Raw genomic sequence first — 19,645 nt, forward strand, 5'->3', positions numbered from 1 at the left:
TTGACATACTTACCTGAAGAAGGCTTTCATCAGAGTAGAGTAAGATAATTGGATATGAGTATAAGATAAATGGAATGAGTCCATGACAGAGTACAATTTCTGTGGTCACTTAAACTAAGATAGGAATAGCTATTATTATGTTTTTTTAATTTTTATTTTTTATTATACTTTAAGTTCTAGGGTACATGTGCATAACGTGCAGGTTTGTTACATATGTATACTTGTGCCAGGTTGGTGTGCTGCACCCATCAACTCGTCAGCACCCATCAATTTGTCATTAATATCAGGTATAACTCCCAATGCAATCCCTCCCCCCTCCCCCCTCCCCATGATAAGCCCCGATGTGTGATGTTCCCCTTCCCGAGTCCAAGTGATGTCATTGTTCAGTTCCCACCTATGAGAACATGCGGTGTTTGGTTTTCTGTTCTTGTGATAGTTTGCTAAGAATGATGACAGAGATATAGACCAATTGAACAGAACAGAGTCCTCAGAAATAATACCACACATCTATAGCCATCTGATCTTTGACAAACCTGAGAGAAACAAGAAATGGGGAAAGGATTTCCTATTTAATAAATGGTGCTGGGAAAATTAGCTAGCCATAAGTAGAAAGCTGAAGCTGGATCCTTTCCTTACTCCTTATACGAAAATTAATTCAAGATGGATTAGAGACTTCGATGTTAGACCTAATACCATAAAAACCCTAGAAGAAAACCTAGGTAGTACCATTCAGGACATAGGCATGGGCAAGGACTTCATGTCTAAAACACCAAAAGCAACGGCAGCAAAAGCCAAAATTGACAAATGGGATCAAATTAAACTAAAGAGCTTCTGCACAGCAAAAGAAACTACCATCAGAGTGAACAGGCAACCTACAGAATGGGAGAAAATTTTTGCAATCCTCATCTGACAAAGGGCTAATATCCAGAATCTACAAAGAACTCAAACAAATATACAAGAAAAAAACAAACAACCCCATGAAAAAGTGGGCAAAGGATATGAACAGACATTTCTCAAAAGAAGACATTCATACAGCCAACAGACACATGAAAAAATGCTCATCATCACTGCCCATCAGAGAGATGCAAATTAAAACCACAATGAGATACCATCTCACACCAGTTAGAATGGCAATCATTCAAAAGTCAGGAAACAACAGGTGCTGGAGAGGATGTGGAGAAATAGGAACACTTTTACACTGTTGGTGGGATTGTAAACTAGTTCAACCATTATGGAAAACAGTATGGCGATTCCTCAAGGATCTAGAACTAGATGTACCATATGACCCAGCCATCCCACTACTGGGTATATACCCAAAGGATTATAAATCATGCTGCTAGATGCAAGGCTGGTTCAACATTCACAAATCAATAAACATAATCCAGCATATAAACAGAACCAAAGTCAAGAACCACATTATTATCTCAATAGATGCAGAAAAGGCTTTTGACAAAATTCAACAGCCCTTCATGCTAAAAACGCTCAATAAATTCGGTATTGATGGAACGTACCTCAAAATCATAAGAGCTATTTATGACAAACCCACAGCCAATATCATACTGAATGGGCAAAAACTGGAAAAATTCCCTTTGAAAACTGGCACAAGACAGGGATGCCCTCTCTCACCACTCCTATTCAACATAGTGTTGGAAGTTCTGGCTAGGGCAATCAGGCAAGAGAAAGAAATCAAGGGTATCCAGTTAGGAAAAGAAGAAGTCAAATTGTCCCTGTTTGCAAATGACATGATTGTATATTTAGAAAACCCCATTCTCTCAGCCCAAAATCTCCTTAAGCTGATAAGCAACTTCAGCAAAGTCTCAGGATACAAAATCAATGTGCAAAAATCACAAGCATTCTTATACACCAGTAACAGACAGAGAGCCAAATCATGAATGAACTTCCATTCACAATTGCTTCAAAGAGAATAAAATACCTAGGAATCCAACTTACAAGGGATGTAAAGGACCTCTTCAAGGAGAACTACAAACCACTGCTCAGTGAAATAAAAGAGGACACTAGCAAATGGAAGAACATACCATGCTCATGGATAGGAAAAATCAATATCATGAAAATGGCCATACTGCCCAAGGTTATTTATAGATTCAATGCCATCCCCATCAAGCTACCAATGAGTTTCTTCACAGAATTGGAAAAAACAGCTTTAAAGTTCATATGGAACCAAAAAAGAGCCCGCATTGCCAAGACAATCCTAAGTCATAAGAACAAAGCTGGAGGCATCACGCTACCTGACTTCAAACTATACTACAAGGCTACAGTAACCAAAACAGCATGGTACTGGTATATTAGGTTTTACAAAGAGCTCACTCTAGGTGGAACGCAGACCACTTCAGTGTCTACTTCTGGGAACCAAAAGACCTAAGATATATGAGGCTTATGGTGTCTAAAGATGTTCATGTAGATTCATAGCTCCAAGTATTGTGATTGAAAAGTGCTTCTCCACTAGGGACACCACCAGTAAATATGCGATCCAGATAATTTTACCTCAACCTATATATTTTAACATAACTTCCATTCTATAATCAACCATCACTCTATGTTGTATATCTTCCTTTCTATTAAAGCCTTGTGTATGTATGTGCATATGCATGTGCAGATGAAAGGTTCATAAGCCTATTCTGACTAAAGCATACATGGTTAAGAACACTGAAATATAATCTCATTACATATTTTTATTTGTAATAGGTAAAAATACCCACATCTATATTGGTTCACTGAAAAAGCTTTTTAATTATATAATTTCCTACCTCAGAAATAAGATGGGGAGAAGGATGCATTAAAGCGTACAGCTTCTTTTACACTTATAACATGTATATACATTTTTGTAGACATATATATAAAAACATATATTAATTTTGCCATATTTGTCATGTTTCTCTTGTTACTCTGTGAAACTTTGAAAATATTTTTTTGGCTGAAAAAGAATTTTTAAAATTATTATTAAAGTCATCAAAGTGGTTTTATTTTAGCATAACCACATTAAAAACTGTTTATTGTTGAAAATGCCCTATTTTTATGAAAACATAAATTTAACTTGCTTTAATTGTATTTTATACATACAGGCAAACATAAATCTGTTTACACATAGATATATTGATTTTTGCCAATATAATTAAATATCTACCCCGTAAGCACAAACACATGTATACACACATACTATATATACATGCTTAATTCTATTTTATAAACATTAACTTGCTTTTATACTCATGGTAATTGGCCTTATTATCATTTTTCCAATACAGATAACATTTTCCAACATACAATTTGGTAGGACTGTGTCAACAGGCGTTTTTATAATAATAATACAAAGTAGAAATAACAAGATACTTTTGTAGACTAATCTTGATATAACCAAAATAGTTGGTGTCACAAAGGTGAAATGCCTTTCATTGTTAATCATGAGTATCATCATCCTTTATAAAAATAATTTAATAATACAGTAATTTATAAGATTAATTATACTGAAAGCATATTTTTGGTACTCATTTTCATTTAGTATTTTGTACTCTTATTTTAGTATAATGATATATGTTCTTCTAAAGTGGAAAAAACTTGACATAAAACTCCATGGCTCTCTGCTTCGGATCACTGTTTCCCACTTTATATCACCCCTTGTATTCTACTAAATGTTCCTTTGAAAATAAGGTTAATGTGCTAATACGTTAAAAAAGTACTAAATAATGTCAAGTTCTTTTGGAGAGTCATGCTGCACATAAATCAGTTATAGCTTCTGTGATAATATTAAACATATTCAACTTACATGAAATGTCACCATCTTTAAAAAGACAGTGTTATATGTTAATATGCAAATTGTGAGCAGGATTTCGATGCATTCAAATATTATTTATTAAAGTTATTCACAATGTATGTCATAAAAATTAATGGGAGAACTTAGTTTTTAAAATTCATATACTCTTGAATTCAATAAACACTACTAAAATTGCCTGCGGGGGGAAAAACATATTATTTTGGCTCGCATAAAATATGTAAACACTTTTTACATATCTTAAGAGCTGAACCTGGATATGGACATTTTTAATTCTACAGAAACATCTTGTGAAATATATTATTTAAGAAACGTATTAGGGAAAAGAAAGGAATATTTATGTCCAGTGATAAATTTTCTTTTAGTGATTTATTTTGCTTACGTAGGAAACGTAAAATTAAAACAGTGCTATTATGGAAAACTCAGAACAAGAGTTAAATAATGTGAACTTGTAATATGCTTGGCATGAGACCAAGGTCATGATTATTATCAATACATATTGTTGGATTCATATCACAGGTAGCACATGTTTGCTTAGTCAGTTTTCTTGGAAATGTCTTGAATTGATAACAAAGAAAACTAGAAAAATCAAATAACAAGTTGTCAGATGAAGGAAACATTCCTGAATTTCACATAGAAGTTTCCATCATGAATATAATTCACATAGAGGTTTCTAACTTGAATTTGAGATACGGCATAATGGAGAATGAGGATGTGCCGAGAAAAGGATATATTTTAAGAATGTGAGTCAAGTGATCAATGGCATTTTCATGAAAAAGTTTCAGCAGGTATTAAGAAATTTCAGGACTGTCTAGATAGGCAAAAACAAACAAACAAACAAACAAACAAAAAACTCTTCTTTTTTTCAGAATAAAATCTATAAGAAAAGTCCAGAAATAAAATGAGTGATAAAGCAAAGTAGCTGACAAACTGGGTAACCAAAGCAGTATAAAGAAGATGTCAGTGAGATAGATTGGGTGATTTGCAGAACAAAGTGGAACAAGGAATTCAAGAGCAGAGATTCAACAAAGAAAAGGACCAAAAAATGGCATCTATTTAATGAATGAAAGTGAAAATAAATCAGCTGAATGCAGTGGCTCATGCCTGCAATCCCAGCACTTTTGGAAGCTGAGGCAGATTGCTTGATTCCGGGCTTCCAGACCAGTGTGGGCAACACAGCCACAACCTGTCTCTATCAAAAAAAAAAAAAAAAAAAAAAAAGGTCAGTCATGGTGGTGTGTGCTTGTAGTCCCAGCTACTCCAGAGGGTGAGGCAGGAGGATCACTTGAGCTCAGGAGTTTCAGGTTGTAGTGAGCTATGATCGTGCCAGCACACTCCATCCTGGGTAACAGCATGACATCTTGTCTCGAAAAAAATAAAATAAAATACATTGAGAAAGCATAGAGCTTTTAGTAGCAATATATGGGCAGATTTAATTCAGAATGCAAGTACAGTCATGCATCATTTAACAGTGAGAATATGTTCTGAGAAATGGATTGTTAGATGATTTTGTCATTGTTAGAACACCATGGAGTGAATCTTCACAAACCTAGATAATATAGCCTACTATATAACTAGGCCATATGCCCGAGCCTATTGTTCCTAGGCTACAAACCTATATAGCATGTTACTGTACTCAAATTTAGGCAATGGTAACGTAATGGTATTTCTGTACTAAACATATCTAAGTGTAGAAAAGGTACAGTAAAAATACAGTATAAAAGCTAAAAAAAAAAAAAAAAAAAAATAGCTAGTACACCTGTACAGGGAACTTACCATAAATAGAGCTTGCAGTCAGAAGTTGTTCTGCGTGAGTCAGTGAATGTGAGGTTCTAGAACATTATTGTAAACTACTGCAGACTTTATAAACACCGTAAATATAGGCTTCAATAAATTTATTAACAATATTTTTTCTTCAATTATAAAGTAACATTAACTCATAACTTTTTTACTGTATAAATTTGATTTTTTAAGTTTTTAAACCTTTGTACAATAAAAACATTTAGCTTAAATCATACATTTTACAGATGTATGCAAATATCTTCTTTGTTTATATCCTTACTCTATGTTTTTTTTAATTTTAGAGTTTATTTGTTCTTTTATTTTTTAAACTTTTTAACATTTTTTCTTAAAAACTAAGACAGTGTATTAGTCCATTTTCACACTGCTATAAAGAAATGCCTGAGACTGGGTGATATGGTTTGGCTCTGTGTCTCCATCCAAATCTTACCTTGAATTGTAATCCCTATAGTGCCACATGTCAACGGTGGGACCAGGTGGAAATAATTGAGGGGGGCCTGTTCCCTCATGCTATTCTCATGATAGTGAGTGAGTTCTCATGACATCTGATGGTTTTGTAAGGGACTCTTCCCTCTTCACTCAGCACTTCTCCTTCTCGCCACTTTGTGAAGAAGGTGCCTCGCTTCTCTCTCACCTTCTGCCATGATTGTAAGTTTCTTGAGGCCTCCCCAGCCATGCAGAACTATAAGTCAATTGAACCTTTTTCCTTTAATAAATTACCCAGTCTTGGGTATTTTTTTTTATTAACAGTGGGAGAACGGACTAATACAGTACATTGGTACTGAGGTAGTGGGGTAATGCTATAAAGATACCTGAAAATGTGGAAGCAGCTTTGGAACTGAGTAACAGGCAGAGGTTGGAACAGTTTGAAGGGCTCAGAAGAATATAGGAAAATGTAGGAAAGTTTGGAACTTCCTAGGGACTTGTTGAATGTTGTTGACCAAAATGCTGATAGTGATGTGGACAATGAAGTCCAGGCTGAGGTTGTCTCAGATGGAGACACTTGTTAGGAACTAGAATAAAGGTGACTCTTGCTATGCTTTAGCAAGGAGACTGGCAACATTTTGCCCCTTCCCTAGATCTGTGGAACTTTGAACTCAAGAGATATGATCTGAAATTGGAACTTATATTTAAAAGGGAAATAGAGCATAAAAATTTGGAAAATTTCCAGCCTGATAATGAAGTAGAAAAGAAAAACACATTTTCTGGGGAAAATTCAAGCAGGCTGCAGAAATTTGCATAACTAATGAGGATCCAAATGTTAATCACCAAGACAATGGAAAAAATATCTCCAGGGCATGTCAGAGGTCTTTACAGCAGCCCCTCCCATCACAGACCCAGAGGTCTAGGAGAAAAGAAATGGTTTCCTGGGACAGGCCCAGGGTCCCGCTGCTGTTTTGTGCAGTCTTGGGACTTGGTGCCGTGCTTACTAACTGTGGCTAAAAGGGGTTAAGGTACAGCTCAGGCTGTTGCAAGCAACATCTTCAGGGAGTGCAAGCCCCAAGCCTAGGTAGCTTACATGTGGTGTTGGGCCTGCAGGTGCACAGAAGTCAAGAACTGAGGTTTAGGAACCCCCGTCTAGATTCCAGAGGGTGTCTGGAAATGCCTGGATGTCCAGGCAGAAGTTTGCTGCAGGAGCAGAGCCCTCATGTAGAACTTCTGCTAGGGCAGTGTGGAAGGGAAATATGGGGTCAGAACTCCCACAAAGAGTCACCACTGGGGCACTTCCTAGTGGAGCTATGAGAAGAGAGCTATCATCCTGCAGACTTCAGAATGGTAGATCCACTGACAGCTTGCACCATGTACCTGGAAAAGCCACAGACATTCAATGCCAAACCATTAAAGCAGCCAGGAGTGGGGCTTTACCCTGTAAAACCACAGGAGCAGAACTTCCCAAGACTCTGGAGCCCACCTCTTGCATCAGTGTGACCTGGATGTGTGACATGGAGTCACAAGAGATAATTTTGGAACTTTAAGGTTAATGACTGCTCTATTGTATTTTGGAATTACAAGGGGACTGTAGCCTCTCTGTTTTGGCCAATTTCTCCCATTTTGAATGGGAGCATTTATCCAATGCCTGTACCTCCCTTGTATCTAGGAAATAACTAACTTCCTTTTGATTTTACAGGCTCCTAGGCAGAATGGACTTGCCTTGTCCCAGATGAGACTTTGGACTGTGGACTTTTGAGTTAATGCTAAAATGAGTTAAGATTTTGGGGGACTATTGGGAAGGTATGACTGTTTTTGAAATGTGAAAAGATATGAGATTTGGGAGGGGCTGGGGTAGAGTCATATGGTTTGGCACTGTTCTCACCCATCTCACCTTGACTTGTAATGCCCCGTATGACAAGGGCAGGACCAGGTGGATATAACTGAATCATGGGGTGGTTTTTTCATGCTGTTCTGATGATTATCAGTGAATTCTCACAAGATTGGATGACTTTATAAGGGTCTCTTCCCCCTTTGCTCAGCACTTTTCCTTCCTGCCCCCTTGTGAATAAGGTGTCTTGCTTCTCTCTCGCCTTCCACCATGATTGTTGAGTGTTGTGAGGCCTCTCCAACTATGAAGATCTGTGAGTCAATTAAATCTCTCTCCTTTATAAATTACCCAGTCTTGAGTATGTCTTTATTACCAGCATGAGACCAGACTAATGCACTGGGTAATTTACAAAGAAAAGAGGAAAAAAAAATTCTACGTCATACCCTAAGCTTGACAAATAAAATTAAAAAAAAAAAAAAAAAAAGTGTAATTGACTCATAGTTTCACATGGTTGAGGAGGTCTCAGGAAACTTAAAAACACTGTAGAAGAGGAAGCAGGAATGTCTTACATAGTGCCAGGCAAGATAGAGCAAGTGTGAAGGAGGAACTGTCAAAGAGTTATATAACCATTATATAACCATCAGCTCTCATGAGAACTCACTATCATGTGAACAGCATGGGGGAAATCTCTCCCATGATCCAAGCATCTCTCTCCTTCAACATGTGGGGATTATGGGTCCCTCCCTTGACACATGGGGATTACAAATTGAGATGAGATTTGGGTAGGGATACACAGCCAAACCAGATAAGACACAAACACACACAGTCTAGAACTACAAGGTTCGGGGACATCAATATTACTGTCTTCCTCCACCTCCATACCTTCTTCCTCTGGAAGGTCTGAAAGACTGGAATGTCTTCAGGGGAAACAAAACACATGATGCTGTCACCTCCTAAAGTAATTCTTTCTTCTGGAATACCTCCTGAAGGATCTACCTGATATTGTTTTACAATTAATTTATTTTTATACATGGAAGAAGTAGAGTCTAAAATAACAATAAACAGCATAATAAATATGTCAACTAGTAGCAGTCATTTATGATCATTATCAATTATTTCATACTGTAAATAATTGCATATGCTATACTTTTACACATGATGGGGAGCATAGTAGGTTTGTTTACAGCAGCATCACCACAAACACATGAGTAATTCATTGACCTATGGCATCACGATGACTGATGTCACAAGGTGATGGGAATTTTTTAGCTCCATTACTATCTTATGAATTTTTTAGCTCCATAGTTTACCATTGTTGTAAATGCATCCATTGTTGACTAAAACATTGTTATGGGAAGTATGACTGTATTTAAAAAATGAATGAAGGGTAAACTGATGTTTGGAACTTTTTCACTTTTACAAAATTGAAATAGAAGATAAAGGATAGCTAGGCCTAGAAAGTTTTTGTTTGCTTGAGTTCAGAATACTTGTTGTTTTTCTTCTCTGCTTATTGACATTTTAACCAGCAGTGGGAACTGAAAATGTTTAGGCCAACAAGAACAAATAGTTTAAGAGAAAAGTTAGTGCCATCCCCATGATCAAATAAATAAAAGATGCAAAAGACAGAAAAAATAAGGTAAGTACAAAACACAGGGAAATACAAGGCTAAATGCCAAAGGGAAAATGGTCAGCTTCTTAGTAAATCTAAAGGAACAAAGTAGAAAATGAGCAAACTTATTAGGAATTTAACAAGGGCATATATTGTTTTTCATTCTTTTCACTGAAATAGGATTGTTTCAGAATTTAGTTACCCACAGTAAGATTGAGGGTGTGGAGACAGTGGGAAATTGCAATATTTCCATTATTCGTGGGAAATTGCCAGTATTTCTCCTCAAGTGTTACATATGCTCTTAAATAATTCACTAATAAATGTAAAGATATATTGGTAGATAATTTGATGGAGTGCCAAAAGAGTCAAAACAAATGATCTAATAAGAAGAAATAACATTGCCTTGTTATTTTCCTAAAAGTCTCTCCAGTTTCTTTCAACATCAAAATGTGCGTGATAACTAAAGCTACTTAAAATGTAAAAGTGGAAGAGCCAACCATCCTTCTGTGTATCTACTAGATGTTCTCAAATCTTCTGAAAAACTTGGAAATTGTCTTTAAGTAAATACATCAGATACCTCCACATTAATTTCTAAGGTTTCCTGGGGGACTTACCTTCTCATGTTCACGATTCACACAAAACTTAACATGAAATATTACATTATTTTACTTGTCTTCTCACCAAATAGAGTATAAGAAAGAATGAAGTTTTTCCTAACACGGATCAAAGAGTGACTGAAGATTGGTTGCTAGGTATCAGGTTCTTGTGTTCTCTAGTCACTCCTCTTGTCAGAAACAGATCATCCTGTCCCAGAACCCTATGCTAGACAGCCACATGTAGATGTACAGACTGTGCCTTGCACAAGGACACTAAACTGAATGAATGAATGAATGAATAAGTGTGAAATTCAGCTCTAAGCTGTGGCCTAGGGTTAATCTCAGACATCAGCTAGTTTCCACAAAAGAACCCTATGGGGTAACATCAGCTGTGCCTCTTCTGGATTCCATATCCCTTTCAATTCCCTTCTCAATAAAAATCTTTCTCCACTAACTTTCTGTACTTTCTTAAATAAACTTTTTAGCTCCTTCTACCCATTGCACACTCACTGAGTTACAATTTTTATTATTTTAATATGTGTAGACTTCTATTTAGGCTATATGCAGTGGCTTCAACTTTTCATTTAAGCTCCACAGTAAAATGGATTTCTAAAAAAAAACTTTCTTTCCTCAATATGATTTTTGTTTTCCTACAACTCTTAAATACTCTTTTCCTGCCTTTGGCTTTCAATTATTTTCTGTCCTTATAAACAGGAAACAATATTAATATTTATACCTAATTTTTAAAGAACCCCTTTAGAACCATGTAATAGTGGAAAAAGCTGAGCTTCCTTACGTGTATGGCTATACGACCCTTCTTCAAACTGCTTGTTGACATAGTTATCAACGGTATTGGAATAAGGAAAAGACTTAGCAGAAAAAAGCAAGGGACAATTAGTTCAAAGAAAAGGAAAAAGCATGCACACAAGAACAATTTCCCTGAGTATTACAGAACATCTTGCCCAGGAAAGAACACAAGGTTTCTTTGAACATAACCAGAAAGGAACGGACAGTTCACTGATTCAGAACAGCGTTGGAGTGAGTATAAAGATCAATTAAACCTGGCCTTTGTCCAAAGGAAACTTTTCTAATATATGTTAAAGCAGTCCTAAGTAAGATATATGATTTTCCTGATCATTTAGAATCATCAGAAATACAATAACAAGGTAAGAAATTATCCATTAGCATTTTAATGAAACTGCATCAACGCATTGACAGAACATTTTTGCTTTGCTTATCTCTTTAAGAAGAGTCATAGACTCTGTCTTCTAATAGATGTAAATGCATTGGGATCTAACACTAGGTAACATTATAATTTATTATGGAAAATATTGAATCTAGCCGATTTTGCCACATGCTTTTCTATTTCCTAGAGGTGGTATTAAACCACATTTTTTATTGGGCTGGTGCCTCACGCCTGTAACCCCAGCACTTTGGGAGGCGGAGGCAGAAGGATTGCTTGATAGTAGGAGTTCGAGACCTGGGCAACATAGCAAAACTCAGTCTCTACAAAAAATTAAAAAATTAGCCAGGCATGGTGGTGCACACCTGTAGTCCCAGCTACTTGGGAGGCTGAGGCAGAAGATTGCTTGAGCCCAAGTTCCAGGCTACAATGATTTATGATCACACCTCTGTACTCCAGCCTGGATGACAGAGTGAGACTGTCTCTAAAATAAGTAAATGAATAAACCGCATTTTGTGTACCTAAAAAGAGATTTGCATTTGCTCCAAGAAAATTTTCTGTATACATTTTATTAATGACTGTCACAAAAAGAAGATTCCATGAATTTATATTAATCATTTCCATGTAGATTATCTTCTCCCAAATAGCAGAATAGACTTATACGTATCAGTACATTTAAATTCTGTTTCATTATTTCTCAGAGTTTGCAGTAAATTTATTAAAGAAATAAATTAAATTTGTCCTTCAATTACTACAAAACTGCAGAGATAATTATGTTATCTAGTAGTTGATGCTATATTTTGGATGACGATGCCTTTTAAATCATGAGATAGAATGAGATGCTTACATTGTATAAGAAAATGGAAGTATATCTTTACATCAAATAAAGATAAATGGGAACTCTCATAAAATGGTTATCATAACCTTGTAATCCCAGCAGTTTGGGAGGCCGAGATGGGCGGATCACGAGGTCAGGAGATCGAGACCATCCTGGCTAACCCGGTGAAACCCCGTCTCTACTGAAAAATACAAAAAAACTAGCCGGGCGTGGCGTGGCGGGGGGGCGCCTATAGTCCCAGCTACTCGGGAGTCAGAGGCAGGAGAATGGCGTAAACCCGGGAGGCAGAGCTGAAATCCGGCTACTGCACTCCAGCCTGGGCGACAGAGCAAGACTCCGTCTCAAAAAAAAAAAAAAAAAAAAAAAAGAAACCAACAAGTTGCAAAATAGTTCTCCAAATACTTGGAATATTTTAGGATATCATTCTATAAAAAGCTCAACTTAAACTATTCAATTCGTACTATTTTTTTCTTGCAAATGTTTGGGTGAAAACCTGAACAGCTTCTGGTTGTTTTCATTATTTCTCTATACTTCCAGGTGGATCAAAGATTGAAATCTAATTGAAAACCAAATCCCGACATCCCAAACTTATTTCACCTGTGCCCCTAAGTTAATGATTAGAAATGACAGAAACTTGAACCCTTGAGATTCTTCTAATATACAAATCTACATACCTTCCAAAATCAGAAATAGTTTTCATACTGAGAGGTTATTAGTATTTTCCACGGAGTCTTTATTCATAGGGTATACAGAGTTCTATAATGTAAAAGGAAAATTAAAGAAAGATGATTATTGTAAGACAGAGTGCATCAATGAAGAGATTGGAAAATTAAAACCACAGAATGTATCTATCTTCCGTTTGCACAAAGTACATAGAGATAAATCTTTTATATTCCAACAGAGGGAAATGTAAATACTAAGATAGTTATTTATATCACACAGGGTGCAACTAACCATGCTTCAAATTTTAAGCTTCCAACAGTTCCCTGATAGAAATCTAAAGCTGCTGAGACAATAATCTATAACAATCAGCTGACCAACTGATCTTATAATGGTAAGCCATCAGAATTCAATTTGGCTACTGCAAAGCCTGTAATTTAAACAGAACAATGCTGGGATTTTCATAAATTGAAGTTACAAGTAAGTGCCAAAAGAATCTTATTTTTATCATTTACACATTACATTGAGTTTTGGATGATTCTAATTTCTAAAATACAGTTTATTATTATTGTTTTTTCTACTCTCTTACAGTCAGAAATCAATCTTTAATAGAACTTTGTAAAGATATCACTTTGTTTAATAAGAAAGTCACATATAATTAAATTTTTCTAAGATCAGAATGAATTGCTAGAAGAAAATTCATAATTCTTTTGATAGCAGAGTTTAAATATCTTGATTTTCATTATCTGTATAGATTTATGTGTCAAATCATTTCTAAACAAAGGGCTGGAAAGCCTCTTCTGTGCACCATCTTACATTTACATTTCTTCTGCCTAAATAGAAATAAAAAGCAGCCTAAAACTCTATAGAAAATTGGGTAGAGATATACATAATGATTATTGGAAGAAACAAAAATATCCAATAGACACATGAAAAATAATACAACTAATAGCAAAACATAGATATAAATTTTATTGTGTCATTAATGCCCTAAATTTATCAAATATTTAAAAAATATAATATTTAGTACCTAATAATGTTAGAGAAATATCCTTATTCTTACCTGAAAAGCAGTCTATAATAAGGGCTATGGCCTTAAAAATTTGTTGTATCTACTTTTACTTAAAATATTAACTTCTACCCCTAATGAAATAATCACAGGTGTACACACTTTACAATATTTAATAATGATAATAATAATGATTACGAAGGCAGGTAACATTTTATAAACCATTGTCATGCTAACTTATTAATTATTACAACAATCCTATTAAACATGTACTATTAGTATTCCTATTTTACTTATAAAAAAGTTGAGGACCATAGAGTTTAAGTAACTTTTACACTTTCACAGCTGTTTAGGAGTGTGTTCAGATTAGATACCTAGGAAGTTCTTGGAGACTATGTGCTGTTACATATGATGTTATGTTAGGGATAACAATAATAACTGAAATAGGCATAATACTTTATAAGGGTGAAATACTCTACAAAAACTAGGAAATATAAGATACAGTGATGTGCAACAATTGAAATTTATTTTTTGAACATTTCTACTGATAGGGCAAAGTGCTAGGATTTTATAAAATGAATATGAGATTAAAAAGTCATGTAAATATATTATCAATTATTTATAAATGTATGCATATATAAAATAGCAAGAGACTTATCTTTAGCAACTATTATTTATCCTCAAGATGGTATGGTCTTTGTTCAAGAAAGTACCCTGATAATTGTCTAAGTATAGATTATGAGGCACTGATGTCATTACAAGGTAGGTGCCAAGAAAATCATTGGTAAATCACAATACAGAAGACAAAAATTAATATATATTTATATTTATATATTAATGTATAGGATTTTAGGGTGGGAGAAGAATGACATTAAAGGAAAGAAAAGTCAAGATAAAAGAAGTGGAAAAATAATTGGAAAAATAAGAATAAAAGAGATGAAAGAGAAAGAAAATGAAATCAAAATAAAAGGCAACAGAGACTTGCAAGAGGCTAGAGTCAGGTCAATGAGAATTTTTGTAAAAAGCAATATTTAATTTTAATGTTTTTGTTTTGTGGTTGCTATAGTGAAATTACATCTATTTCTCCTAAAACTGAAGTACATAAAAGTCAAAGCACTGCTGCCTTGTATTAGTTTTGTTTTTGTTTTTCTTCTCATTTTAGTTTGATAGGATGAGTTAGCAGTAAGAAATATCCTCAGACCCGACAGATCCCACTCAGGTGTATGGTCAAATGCCACTTTTTCAGTTTTATCTTCTCAGATACCATTTTAGAAATTGCAGTCTGGGTGTGGTGACTCATGCCTGTAATCCCAGCACTTTGGGAGGCCAAGATGGGCAGATCCCAAGGTCAGGCGTTTGAGACCAGCCTGGCCAACATGGTGAAACCCCATCTCTACTAAAAATACAAAAAATTAGCTGGGCGTGGTGGCGGGTGCCTGTAATCCCAGCTACTTTGGAGGCTGAGGCAGGAGAATCACTTGAACCCAGGAGGCGGAGCTTGCAGTGAGCCGAGATCATGCCGCTGCACTCCAGCCTGGGTGACAGTGCAAGACCCTGTCTCAAAAAAAAAATTGCAGCCTCCAATTCTGTAACTGTTCCTCTAGTCTCCTGTTTTATTTTTCTCTATAATACTGAATGTCATGTGAAATATGAGTTACCTGTACTTGTTCATCTTTTTGCCCCGCATCCTTTTCACTACCCCTGGAATATAACTTGACAAGAATGGGATTCCATCTATCTTTCTCACTGTAGTTTCCCTAGTGTCTTGAACAGTGCCTAACACAGCACTGGCATTCACTGAATATTTTTTGAAGTAATGAAAGGATCATTATCAATGCTGGGGTGAGTAGATGCAGGGTAGAGAAAATGAACTCAACAGAAGGCAGTAATCAAAGCCAGAAATAACTAGAAAAAGAAAAGAAAGACAGGAAGAAAAAGGAAAGAAAAATAAATTTCTCCCAGGAATTCACTAAACTCTTGGGAAGATATCATCAGATATACCACAGAATAGGGGAACACTGTTTGCCATATTCTTTCCTGAGTCTTACGAGGAAGGGTCAATCTAGGTAGCATGTGAAATGGAGATACAACCTAGAGGGTATAAAAAAATGTTGCTAGTCATTACCTGTCTCTTATGAGCCATTTTTTAATTCCATTTTTCTTTCTATATATGTTCCCATTAAACACAAACATGTATTACTTTTAAACAGAAAAATATCGAGAAAGAGAAAATGTCTGTAAGCATCCTCAAATGTGAGATAAAGAATTGAAACCTTTCTCTTTACCTTCTTCTTTATCCGTTTGAAAGCTGAACTTTAAGAGAGACATAGTAATTTCAGCTTCAGTAATGGAGGACTTGAACACATGATTATTAAACAGCAAACCCACATATAACTTGGAGCCAAAGAATCTTCTTCCAAATCCTTATAAAAGTATAAGAGGAATGATTGACCTGCCACAGAGAATTCTGTGAGAACTAGCCTAACCACTCACAGTAATGTTTTTCCTAATTAAGAAACATGACTCCGCCATGAATCCTTCCAATTATAAATCTGTTTTTGTTTTCTCCTTCTTTAGCCCATTATATTGATTATTTTCATTGAAATATACTCAATTTTCTCAGAAGATTCTCATAAAACATACAAAGGCATGCAGTCTTAATTAAGTATGGTATATCTTAAACTTTGAAATCTATTGAGTCTAAACACTGCACGATGAAAACGTATAAAGTATGGTAATTGGACTTTATTTAGCTTCTATGAAAATTCCCCATCATATATTCACTCTCTGGGTTAGTCTGTTCAGGTTGGTATAAAATCCATACACTAGGTGGCTTATAAACAACAGCTATTTATTACTCACAGTTCTGTTGGCTGGAATTCACCATCAGTCTTTGCAGATTTGGTGTCTAGTTTTCCTGTTCATGGATGCTTCTCCCTCTGTCCTCACACAGCAGAAGGTGTGTGGGGGTTCTTTGAGGTTTGTTTTATAGGAGAGCATTATAATTCACTCATGAGGGCTCCACCTTCATGACCTAATCACCTACTCAAAGTTCCATCTTCTAATATCACCTTGGGAGTTAGGATTTCATTATATAAATTTTAGGAGGACACAAACATTGCTTATAGCACTCTTCATTTTCAGATTGTCATTTCAGTAGTTTCGTTATTTGTTATGTATTGCTCATTCATTCAGTTATTTATTAAATGAGCCAATATTTGTTGAACATGTTCACACAAAATGAAGTAGAGGAGCTCATATTCGTTATGAGTATTCAAGATATTCACATATGAAGCAGTTAATCAAGATCAGTAATAGTATTAAGCATCATTAAGACTGTGTAAATAAGACTAAGTTTCAATTCATCTGTCATCACATCAAACAAAACGGATGAAAATATTTAAACCACGTTTTGGAGAGTATTTCAGTAATAGTATGTCTTTAAATATAGGCTATGTGGTACAGGGGAACTCGGAAAGACTGAGGCATTTCATAGTGAAATACAGTCACATAGTGAAATGATGATGACTGAAAATACAGAAAGACTCTGTGTAATTAGTAATTCAAAGGAGTGGTTTAAACCCCCTTGGAAGAGAAAACACACAATTGTTTCCACGATGATTTCCAAAGCAATCCAGAAGAAGATTCGCTAGGAATTGCAGGTGTTGGTTTGTTCCCAAGGCGCTTTTTGCCTGGGCAACTCTAGGGAGTGCGCTGCGCACTGCAAAGCACCAGAGGTTTCTTTAGGCTGTGGTTATAATTTACCTGAGCAGGGCTGGGAAGGCCAGGAAGCAGATAATAAGCAGGAGGCTTTCCAGGAGGAATAGGGTTGGGGGAGGTAGGACCTCTTAACTATCCAAAAAGAATACAAATAGAAGCATAGAAAAAACTCTGAAATAGGTCAGATTGTGTTAGATATTGGTTTTAGAATTCACAACGTATCTGTTCTTGAAAAAAAGTATTTGAACTCCTTGATTCTTTTCGTTGCTATGTGAAAAGAGGAAATAGTTTTAATTTCTCAGTGTTCCCATTTGGTAAGTATCTGCCTTCAGCACACAATAACAATGATGACTATTGTTATTAACAGATTACAGGACGATTTTAAAATTGTTGTCCATATGTAGATTTCAGGGGAGTAAATCAGAGGTTCTGTTATGGAATAACATAGAAGTGACTTGTCTCATACAGAGGAAGTGTCTATTCCACTGACATTTCTTTCTAGTAGGTTCAGATCAGCTTATGTCTCAAGACAAGAGCATTCATTTTTGTTGAGCTACAGCTTTCTGACACTTGAGGAATCTAAATATTCAGACTCATCAAATATAGGACATGATGGTTAATTTCTCTCTCTCTCTCTCTGTCTCTCTCCACCAATAGGATGGATATATACTTCCAATTGGTTGAATCTATTTATCTGGAGAATCCTGAAATAGGAGGAAAAATAAGATAAAATGATAGGCACAGCATTAGAACTTTAATAACTTTAGTAATTAAATTTTATAAATTATTGAAGTTATATCTTTTATTAAAATACATATCATAGTCATTATTCTGTCATTATCTTTTCCTGAAACCTGATGGCTAAGAATGACTGTATTTTAGGGTTGGAAAGTACACAGAGAGTTATTCATCAACCCATTTTTTTTTTTTTATTGAATAAAGGCAGTTGACTGGACAAGATTATGAAGGTCTCCCGACTTTCTATCCATTAGCTCTTGTAAGACCTGACACATAAGGCCTGATGTTATTGGCAAAAGTAAAGCATGGCAGAGTTTGACTTTGAGGACTTTAAAAGTGCTTCAAAGGGTCACTATTTATCAACTTATTTGCTGACTTATCTTGGCTTGGCTGGAAGGGATATTTAACTGCTGAAGCACATAACTGAGGCAATTGAAATTTATGATATTTTTGTAGGTCACCTTTAACATAATTAAACAGGAGTTAATTATACATATATTTTATTCTACAGGTAATAAAGACAAGTAAAGTAAGTAGTCCATTCATTACACTTATAAATTAGTTTTAGGCTCAAAATATCAAATGTACATATCACTTCTTAAAGCTTCCATTACATTTGGGTTTAGATTAGGCAACTGTCCAAAATCTACAAGGAGTATGAAGAAAGCTTTCGGATTTTATTATTAGCTTTTTCACTTCCTGAACAAACTTAATCTCTCCGCTTCTATGTACATCTTAACCTTAAGAGAAAACATATTTCAAGAAGAAAAAAATATCATGCCTCTTCAAATAAAATTAAACCACAACTGCTATCTTCTTTTCTGTACCTATTTTTTGATACTAAATTAAATTCTTAGTATAACATTTTCAGCTTCTGACTAATTTCTAGCTCTTTCCTGAAAAGAAACTAAACTTATTGTTTTCGTTTTTAATTTCCACCAGTCTCATAGATTTCTAAAAGCACTTCAGAATTCTCCTATATGACACCTGTCTAAGAGGTTACAATAAAGTTTCCTTTTCTACCTGATCCTTTTTCTTAGACATGATTTCTTTATTTATCCTTTTCATTCAATAACTCACAATAGGACACAGTATAATGTTTTAAAAGCCCATGTGTCTATATGTTCATTTTAGCAAAGAAAACTGCCCCCTTTTATTTTGAAGTTTGGCCTCATTTATCATCATCTTTTAAGGTTCAGATAATCTTCCATAGCATAAAACTTGTATTAATTAAGTTGGAGTAGTAAAAGCAAGAACAGATGTTGTGTCCAGGAGGGAATTTTGATTAAAAAAAATAGAGTGGAGAAACATCATTAAGTTAATAGAATTAATAGTGCTCTGAAGTCAAGTATTATTGTTTTAATTTCTGCCTCAGAATACCATTTTGCCTTCATTACAACATAGGTTGATAGTGCAAGGATCATAACATATTAATAGAATTTTAA

Source organism: Rhinopithecus roxellana, chromosome 9 (genome assembly GCF_007565055.1).
Source record: "Rhinopithecus roxellana isolate Shanxi Qingling chromosome 9, ASM756505v1, whole genome shotgun sequence".
Classification (NCBI taxonomy): domain Eukaryota; kingdom Metazoa; phylum Chordata; class Mammalia; order Primates; family Cercopithecidae; genus Rhinopithecus; species Rhinopithecus roxellana.